The following is a 10077-nucleotide window of genomic DNA, read 5'->3' as shown; positions in this document are numbered from 1 at the left end:
ATATATATTTACATATGAATCAATTTCCTGCTGCTGCTGCTGCTAAACCGCTTTAGTCGTGTCCGACTCTGTGACCCCATAGATGGCAGCCCACCAGGCTCCCCCATCCCTGGGATTCTCCAGGCAAAACGCTGTAGTGGGTTGCCATTTCCTTCTCCAGTAAATTTCCTATATACCTGTAAGTTAACTATACTTCAGTTTTTAAAACATGATTTTCTGTCTTTTTAAGTAATTTGATTATGCTGTTTATGTGGTAAACTTCATTTTTTCATCTTTCTTATGCTGGGCATTTATAGACTGCCTTGGATTCTTGGGCTTATAGGTTATGTTAAATAGGAAAAAATACCATTACCTCTTCAAATGTTTTTTTTTTTTTTTCCTGTCTCTCTGTGCTTTTTCAAGCACTGTAATGGACAGAGGAACATGGCAGACTACAGTTCACGGGGTTGCAAGAACTGGACACGACTTAGCGACTAAACCACCACCAATGGCACATAGGTTATACTGCTTGAAGTTGTGCCACAGCCCACCGATGCTCTGTTCACTTTTCTTTTCTTTTTTCTTTCTCTTTTTCATGTTAATTTCATTTTTGTGTCATTAAATTCTCCAGTCTTTTCTTCTGCAGTATCTAATCTGTCTTTAATCCCATCCAGTACATATCCTCTTACACACTGTAGTTCTTATTTGTCCAATTTAGGTGTTTTGTATATTGTCCATGTTTGTCCTTAACAAGTACAGTCTTTCCTCTGTGTTTTTTAAAACATTATCTGGAGTGAATTATAATAATTTTACTGTTCTTTTCTGTTAGTTCTACTATTTGGGTAAATTCTGGGTTATTTTCACTGGACTGATCTTTTTTTTTTTCTCTTCATGATGGATTCTATTTTTTCCCATTTTTTACATGCCTGGTAATTTTTTATTGGATACCAGATATTTACCCGTAGTACGACAAATATTCCAGGAGGACACTCTGCAAATTTATAGTCTTTCTCTGTGTAACTCTTTCCTCTGGGTGCTCTGCCTGTGAACACTAGCTGGCATGCTCTCCTTGGACACTCATATTCATGTCGCCAATCAGGGAATTTGCCTAGGACCACCAGAGCTTCCCTTGCCTGTGTGTGGACAGGAAACTTTCTCAATGGAGTAAACTTGGAAAGCTGCAGGGCTCTCCTCATGTGTTTCCTGTCTCTTAGGTACCACTGTCTCTTAGGTACCATGTTGACAATGCCTAATGTTTTGAAGACCATTGTTTTACGCATGTTGTCTGTGTTATAGTGATTTCAGGAGCAAAGGTTCCTGTTACTACATCATGGCTGAAAATAAAAACACTGAAGGTCATTTTTTAAGTAAATGACTTTTAATAACAGAAAGGGTTACTAATAATATGTGATCCCTTTGGCTTTCAGATAACTCTTGGGGTGACTTAGCATAGCACATGAGGGCAGGGCATATTCATTACATACTCATTACAGAAGATGATGAACATTTTACTTTAAAAATATTTCTAATATTAATGTGTAAGGTGTGTGAGTGTAGCAGTAAAGCATTTGATTACTGATTGACTAATCTTTTAAAACTCTGACAGTTAAATTTGATACAATATCAGTGAAAGTATTCTCAGTATACAGGCCAATTACTGATGACAGCCCATCTATGATGCTAATGGAACAAATAATGATTTTATAAAGTTTTAAAACAGATGGGCAGTTATTTCTGTGTCTACAAAGTCGATGCTTTGAGAATAAATTCATTTTCTTCTAACCAGGGGATTTTGTTTATGATATGGGAAAACTCATTCTTTATAATGAACAGGAGTTAGCTTGCCATTGACTTAGAAGGCTGAGAAAACTCTCAGGTAAATGATAATCACTTTCATAGATATATATCAAATAAAAACAGTATTGTCTATCAATTACACCAATAGCAAACTGGTGGTTTGTGTGTATTATTTGTATTTTAAAAATCAGGATATTCCACTGATTCATCCAGATTTTCAGTTTCTCTTTGATGAAGACTCTCCCTTATTAAGAAATTCGACCCCTTTTATTCGTTTCTATTAGTTGATGTGTATTTATCTGAATTTGCAACCCCTTTCTCAGTACTTCACCCTTCCTATTTTTTTTCATTGAACTATCTTCCTAATAAAGATAATGCCTACAATATTGTGAGTAGTAAAAATACATCACTGAAGCAGGACTACTCTAAAATGCACTTTAAACTTATTACTTCTATCTTCTGGTGGTTTAAAATAATGGCCACTTTTTTTTTAGATTCCATGTATATGTGGTATCATATGATGTTTGTGTACTTGAAAGTAACACAACATTGTACAACTATACTCCAATAAAAACTATTAAAAATAAAATAAAATAGTGACCCCAAAGCTTTTGACGCTACTCCTATTGAAAGAAGGAATCTGTGTCTTTTTTTTTACTTGAATCTAAATAAGCTCGTGACTCAGTTAGAGCCAGTAGAATGTGGCAGCAGTACCACTGTGATTTCCTAGTGTAAATAATGAAAGGTGATGCAACTCTCCTTTTGTTTGCTGAGATAGCTGGTTTGCCACCTAGAGCTGCCAGTTATGTAGTTTGGTGGCCCTGAGGCTGCCATATTGGGGGGGAGCACAGACAACAAGGAGGAGGGACTGTAACCCACAGTTCCACCCACGGGCCCAGCTAGTGGCCATCATGAACTGTCAGACCTGAGAAAAGACGCCTCCAGGTGATTTCAGATTTCAGCCTTCTGGTCATCCTCAGCCATCAAGAACTCCAAGCTGAGGCCTCAGTCACTGTGGAGTACAGACAGATTGTTCCCTGTAGGCCCTGTCTAGATTTTGATTCACAGAATGTGTAAATATGAAAAAAATGGTGGTTTTAAGGTGCTAAATTATGGGATAACTTCACACAGTGACTGGGACTTAACTGTTTCAAAATTTACTTGAAGGAGTTCTGCACTAAAGAACACGTGCACTGATCTGAACCTCTCTGTCAAATAGGACTGATAGTTTCTGTAAGATTAAGGGAATGAAAGTGTTTAATATACCAATGCCAGTACCTGTTACATGGTAAGTTCTTGCTTTTAAAAATAGTTAAAACAAGAATAATTTATTGCCATGTAATACTAATTCCTCAATAGAAATTTAAAAGGAACCCTAGGACAAAATGCCACATTGGTAAAGGATCCACCTGCCAATGTAGGAGATAAAAGAGGAGCAGTTTGATCTCTGGGCTGGGAAGATCCCCTGGAGTAGAAAAGGGCAGCTCACTCTGGTATTGTTGCCTGGAAAATTCCATGGACAGAGGAGCTTGGTGGGCTACAGTCTCTGGGATTGCAGTGAGTTAGACATGACTGAGCAACTGAGTGCTCAAATGATTCCTGTTGCTATTTCCGCCCCCCAAATCCTAATCTCTCATTACAAATGGAACTGACTCATTTGAAAAGACCCTGATGCTGGGGAAGATTGAAGGTGGGAGGAGAAGGGGATGACAGAGGATTAGATGGTTGGATGGCATCACCATCCAATGGACATGAGTTTGAGTAAACTCCGGGAGTTGGTGATGGACAGGGAGGCCTGGCGTGCTGCAGTCCATAGGGTCGCAAAGAGTTGGACATGACTGAGTGACTGAACTGAACTAGAGTTTAATGGACAGAGGAGAGGATTTCCTGTCCTTTTCCTTGGGTCACTTGGCATGGCTTATTGGCTAATCCAGATGCCCCTGGGATGAAAGGAACAAGCAATCAACCTCAGATCTTACAGCTATTCCAGCTGTAGATGAGCCATGTAGGTGTGCATCACTTTGCTGTTAAGAATAAATCACCAAGATTCTGTATCCCACGTATATTTTGGAAGATGAAATAGAGTGAATTATTAGTCTTGAGGGCTCAGCCTCATTGTGGATTCACTTCCCACCTTTGGTTTCTCATTGGAAACTTGAGAAAAGGTGAATTTCCTTATGTGTATTAGGGTCTTCTCTTGAAGAGGAGGTGACCAGAAAAAATTTTAAAAATGGGGGCCAAGTACTCAGAGAGGTACTTTCTTTTCCTCATTTCTAAAAAAAAAATCACCTATTCCTACCAACTCCCTAGTGCAAAGGCTATGTTTCTATCTTGGTGTCTGAACATTTGGAAAACGCGAAGTTCTCTACACAGATGTGGGGCACTTTATATAGAAGACACATGTGTGACACCTCCCTTTAAATCCCCCCTCTCCATCCTTCAGCGCACATTTCCCCTAGTGTTTTTCATCCTGTTAGAGAGACTCTGAGAAGAAATGGAAACTTACTGGGGAGCTGACAGAGGGAGCACTTTCTAGTTTTCCCTCTAAGATCCAGGGCGCGTGGAGGCTCTGTGGAGGCGGGGTTCTGGGTCCTGTGCAGGAGTTCTCTGACACAGGTGTGTGCTATCACTCCATCTTCCTGCCAGTTCACAACCAGCTGGCCTCGAGTTCTGTTTTGGCCAGTGTCTGCCCTTTCTCAGCCAGATAACATTTTCCGGTGCTTTTTCAAGTATGTAGAAGTCCATTTGGATGCAAGAGGGCATGTGTCTGGGCACCATGTAGAAGGTTAACTAACTTGTTGGAAATCTGGCTCCTAATTGTAGGAATCAAAATGAATTTTCAGTATTTATGTGCGAGAACAGGGTCATTAACCATTGCAGAAACACAGCCAAAAAGGTGTTAATTCTTTCAGTGAATATTTGACCACCTTCTCTATGTCAAAGACTGTTTCGGGCGGAGGTCCAGTGAGCAAAACAGAGAAAAATTCATATCCCAGTGGAGCCTGTATTGTACTGAGGCAGAGAGAGAGATGCGGGGAGGAAGAGGAGAAGGGGGAGAAGATAAGCAGTATAGTAAATAAGTGCTAACAAAGGAAAAAATTTCAGGAGAAAGGAAATGGTGAAGGTAAGGGAAATTGAAATAGTAAATAGGGAAACCAGGGAAGACCTTACAGCAAGGTTGCTTACTGCCTTTGGGTGTTTCCTAGAATGAGACCAAGCCACGCCTAGTAGAGGGATATCTCAGGCAAGGGGCAGAGCAAATGCAAAAGCCCTGAGCTGACTTGTTCAAGGAAGATAGCAGACCTCATGTGCTGGAATGAACTGTTTGTCCAAGTTGTTTTTCAGTTTTTCTCCGCACTGGGAAGGCCTAAGATCTGACCTAACATAGTACGTATTATCATTTCTGTGTACTGGCTGGATTGTCACTAACCCTAGAGAGCACTTGGAATACACAGATGTTGGAATCCCTGCGCAAGCTATTCCAGTTGAGTAGGTTCAGGGTGCTGGCCCGGCGCCTGTCTTTGTCGACAGCTACCCAGGTACTTTAGATGATCTGTAAGGTCCGGGGACCAGCTCTCTAGATCCAATCTGTCATGAGCTCCAGCTTCATTTTGGCTACAACATCTAGGGATCCCCTTTTCAGGGCAATGAGACATTGAAACCAATATGATTAACGTTGGATTCAGTTATTTTATTGGCAGGGAGAAGGCCTGGTGATGACAGGCTAATGTTTTTGTGTCCTGTGCTCAGTAACTGCAGCACGGTTTCCAGTTGCCCCATAGATTTGTGCTGTGCCTCCTTCCATGAGAACTGGCCTCTGTCTACAGCAGGTTCTAGTTGCTCTATTCTGTGTGTCACTGTAGCCAAGAAAAGATTAAATAAGTCGGCTGTAGTAGTAGGTATGTAAATAGGATTCACCAGGAACTTGAATGCAACTTGAAATATTCTGTTCTTGTTTCTCCTGCTCTCTACCTGTTGCTCTTGTGTTCCATCATTCCCACAATGCAGAAAATGTGGCCTCTCAACTCTTGAGTTTTACGCCTGAAAGCTTCTGCCACGAGAGGTCTGACTTCTGTTCTTTGAATTCCACGTCTGAGAGGTTCCCAGGGAGGAGACTGAGTGGCCTGTTCCTGGTCAGATGTGTCCTGTTGGGTGGATTCAACATGGCCAGGGTCATGTAAGTCCATGGCAGCTCCTCTAGCAGCCATCACTGAGGACGGATGACAGTTCTCAGGAGAAGGATGGGGTGAAGTGCATATGAATAGTTACTTAGATGTTCTCTCCAGAGCTGAGGCTTTCCTTGAACCTTTTCTTTTGATACTGCTATAGAGCCAGATTAATTTAGATTTAGAACCAAAACCAAAGTCCTTAAAATTAGGCAAATGGCCCTCCTAGATCTAATTCCCTGTTACTGCACTATAACTTCATCACTGAACATCATTCCCATGCTCAGGCGCCTCTAGTCACACTGGTCCTCCCAGGCAAAGCCTTTGAACTTGCTGTTACTACTGCCTGGAAAATCCTGCCCCAGAAATCTACAAGGCTCACTCCCTCACCTCCTTTTGGTCTTTGTCAAAATATTGTTTTCTCAGTGAATCTCCCCTTGTTTACCTTATTTAAAACTGCATTTCTCCTACCCCAGAGCACCTAAGAATCACTGATAATTTTATTCACAGCACACATTACTGCTTGATATACCCTGTGTTACGTATTTGTTGTCTCTCTCATTCATTACAGCACCAGCTTCACAAGGCCAGGGAATTTTTTTTTTTTTTGACTGTCTGTCTTGTTCACTGCTGTATCTTCAGCACCTGGAGCAATGCCTGGCGTGTATTAGGCACTCAGCAAATACTGAGTGGTCAGTAAAGTTCACGTACATTTTCTTGGACAGCCATAGTTATTCCCCAGCCATACTCGCCTATGACTTTCCACGATTAGGAACTCCCAGGTAGGGAGTCCCACCTGGGCCTCCTTTGGATGGAAGCCAGTGATGATTCCAGAGAACAAACAGAAGACCAGGGAGGCTGGTGTTGGCATAGCCACTCCTGAGCTGGGAAGGGGGCAGCATCTGCATTACTCAGACGTAGCAGCATCCCCAGGGAGAGGGTAACCCTGAGGCTCTGCAGGTCTTTTCAATATCTTGGAGTAAATGAACTGTGAAATATTTGTTTTATTAGAAGAGCTTGGGTTTGTTTCTGAGGCTTTAAATTGTGTCTGTTCTGGGCAACTGATACATAGCCGAGTGGAGAGTGCTCAGTGTTTAGAGAACTCATGGGAACTTCTTCCATCATCGGGAGTCTGTTTTCAGGGCCCCCTCTCACTTCTCCTCCAAGACCAGCAATTTCTTTGTTGGGTGAAAGCCCCAAGGAAAGATGAGGTTACTGTTGGTAAAAGAGAAGGACCACAGAGGGGAGCAGCCTCAGGTAGCACTGAGTGTGGAGGAACTCAGGCAGTTCTGCAGTCTGCTGCTGCTGCTGCTAAGTCGCTTCAGTCGTGTCCGACTCTGTGCGACCCCAGAGACGGCCGCCCACCAGGCTTCCCCATCCCTGGGATTCTCCAGGCAAGAACACTGGAGTGGGTTGCCATTTCCTTCTTAACTGGGGCAAGTGCTTTAAATGAAGATGGAACTGGAGGTTCAGGAAAAGTTAGTTCCTAAAACTGACAGAAATTAGAGAGCTTTTATGGCACTTAAGACCTTCCTGTGTATAGAGGTGCTGAATACAGTTCCACAGCATGCTCTGCCGAGTGTGTTGCTCTGAAACCCTGCTTCCATCTTTGTCTGAGAGAGCTGAGGGCCTCTGCAGTTCAGGAGGGAAGCCTTACTTTCTGAGCGGGGAATGGGAAAGTCCAAATCCCCTGGTGAATTCCCATAGTGAGTGGGGCAGGAGCCTCCCTGTTCGCAGTTATGAATTCTCAGCATCTTTCTTCTTGCTGCAGATTTGTCACTGATTCCCCTGTCAGTCCCCCATCTCTGCAGATGCAGAACCTACAGATATGGAAGGCCGACTGCGCTCCTCCATGTTATATGTGTAAAGGACTTGAGCGTCTGTGGATTTTGTGTATGTGTGAATGTATGTGTGTACACATGAGTGTGTATAAATGCATGGGAGCAGTTTTCGAGTGTATACCCTCTCAATGGTTAAGTGTCTGACTCTGTGAAGCAAAGAAAGACTGGAGCAAGGTAAAGTAAATTGTTTCATTTTTAGCCTTATATAAATCTAAAATTTGGACATCTTTTCCTACCAAAATGTGTTATTTGTGGTTTTAAAAAATTGCAGGAAGATTGTAGTGGACAGATGAAATCTATTAACCAATGACAAATGGACTGAGGGTCCCTTTTCTGCTCTACTGTATTTCCTGCTGGTTCCAAATGACCACAGTAGTCATGGACTGGGGAGGGGGATCTGATCGCATCATGTAGGAATCATGGTTTCTCTAACGCCGCTGACCTACTTGCCTATGTATCTATGCCACTTTTTCATGCTGTCCTTTACACCTACAATCCTTCTTTTCGCAGCTCTTAGTATCTTTAGTTACCAATTTTGCCAATCCTTTAAGAACTATCTTGATTCAATCAGCCCCATGACACTTTTTCTCATTTGTTTAGCATTCATCTTATCCATCCATCTATCCATTCTTTATTTAGTGAATGGCAGCTAAATGTCAAACACAGCGTGGAACTTTAGGTAATGCAGATACTATTCTTGCCCTCTTCAAGATAACATTATAAAGAGAAGACAGAAAATAAATAATCAAGCAATCAAATAAATATAAAATTTAAATTGTAATAAATGCTTGAAAAAAATAAACACGATGCTATGATAGAGAATAAAGAAATAACACCCGAATTAAATAGGGTGATCAGAGATGGCATTTATCTTAAGATATAAAAATGAAAAAGGGAGAAATATGTCAAAGGATGAGGGAGAGGAGGTATAAAGATGTTTTCACAGGGGAAACATAATGTATATGACTCTTGGGCTTCTGAAATCCTTCTGTATTTGCTTATCAAATTGTTCATTGTACATTTAATGTCTGTGTTCTTTTTTAAAGATTTATTTATTTTTGGCTGCTCTGGGTCTTTGTTGCTGCGTGTGGGCTTTCTCTAGTTGCAGTGACCTGGGTCAGTTCTCTAGTTGAGGTGCTCGGGCTTCTCACTGCACTGGCTTTTCTTGTTGTGGGGCACAGGCTCTAGACGCACGGACTTCAGTAGTGGCGGCACACAGGCTTAGTTGCCAAGCAGCATGTGGACTCTTCCTGGAGCAGGAATCAAACCCACGTCCCCTGCTTTTGCAGGCAGATTCTTAACCACACTGGATCATCAGGGAAGCTCTGTGTTCATATTCTTGACTTTCAGGTTTGGGGGCAGCTTTCAGTTTCCTATCATATGGTAGAAACCAACACACAGAGTCAAGCATCTGTGGACTCCAAAGCAGGAAGAAGGAATTCTTTATATTGTCTCAAAGATATCTCAGATTTCACTGATACCCTCTCTGGAGAGTTTCTAAAGACACAGAGATTATTTACAAATGATCTTCAGGACTGCATATTAAAATGGTTTTATGCCTCTCTGCAATGTGAGAGCTTTACTCTTACCAGGAAAGGAAGGTTTCCATTATCTACTAATCCAACTTTGGTTGGATGAAATTGATCCTTAGGCCAAACTTTATTTAAAATCATTTAAAGTCTTGTTAAAGAGGAAGTACTTTCTTCCCTTTGTGCCCTCAGGCCTGTGGATTTTTTGTTTGTTTGTTTGTTTTTTAATAGGAAAGAGAAAGTGTAGTTTTGGTAGACCAGAAATTATTTTCTTTAGTGGGGTACATGGCTATAGAATATACCCAGCCTATAATCACCTCTCCATGACTCTAAACTGAGGTAGTGCTGTTCTACCAACTTAATGAGTTGTTATTCATCTTGATTTTTCACTAAGGTCTAGCCTTAAAGCGTGGAGAGAATTTTATTTTCTAAACCAGAAACCAGAGTATCTTTGGTTTCTCCCTTGGGAATAGCATCTTCCAGACTAAGGCACAACTCCAATTTCAGAAACATACGGTAATCAGAATAAAGTGAAAAACACCTTGCTCTCTCTGAAGGGTCATCAGATCTTAAGAATTAGAAGGAAATTCAGTGTGGAATTTGTTTATAATAGCACAGAAAAATGGTCATACATCTCATTTTCATGTAAATATTTCCCTTGATGAGAAACATAATACCTTCTAAGGCAGATTATTCTGCTTTTTAGTTATCTCTGGTTATTAGGTATTACTAATGCAAAAGAATGCTCAAACTACTGCACAATTG

This window comes from Bison bison, unplaced genomic scaffold, assembly GCF_000754665.1.
Source record: "Bison bison bison isolate TAMUID 2011002044 unplaced genomic scaffold, Bison_UMD1.0 scf7180017853731, whole genome shotgun sequence".
Taxonomy (NCBI): domain Eukaryota; kingdom Metazoa; phylum Chordata; class Mammalia; order Artiodactyla; family Bovidae; genus Bison; species Bison bison.
This window is presented reverse-complemented; position numbering follows the sequence as displayed.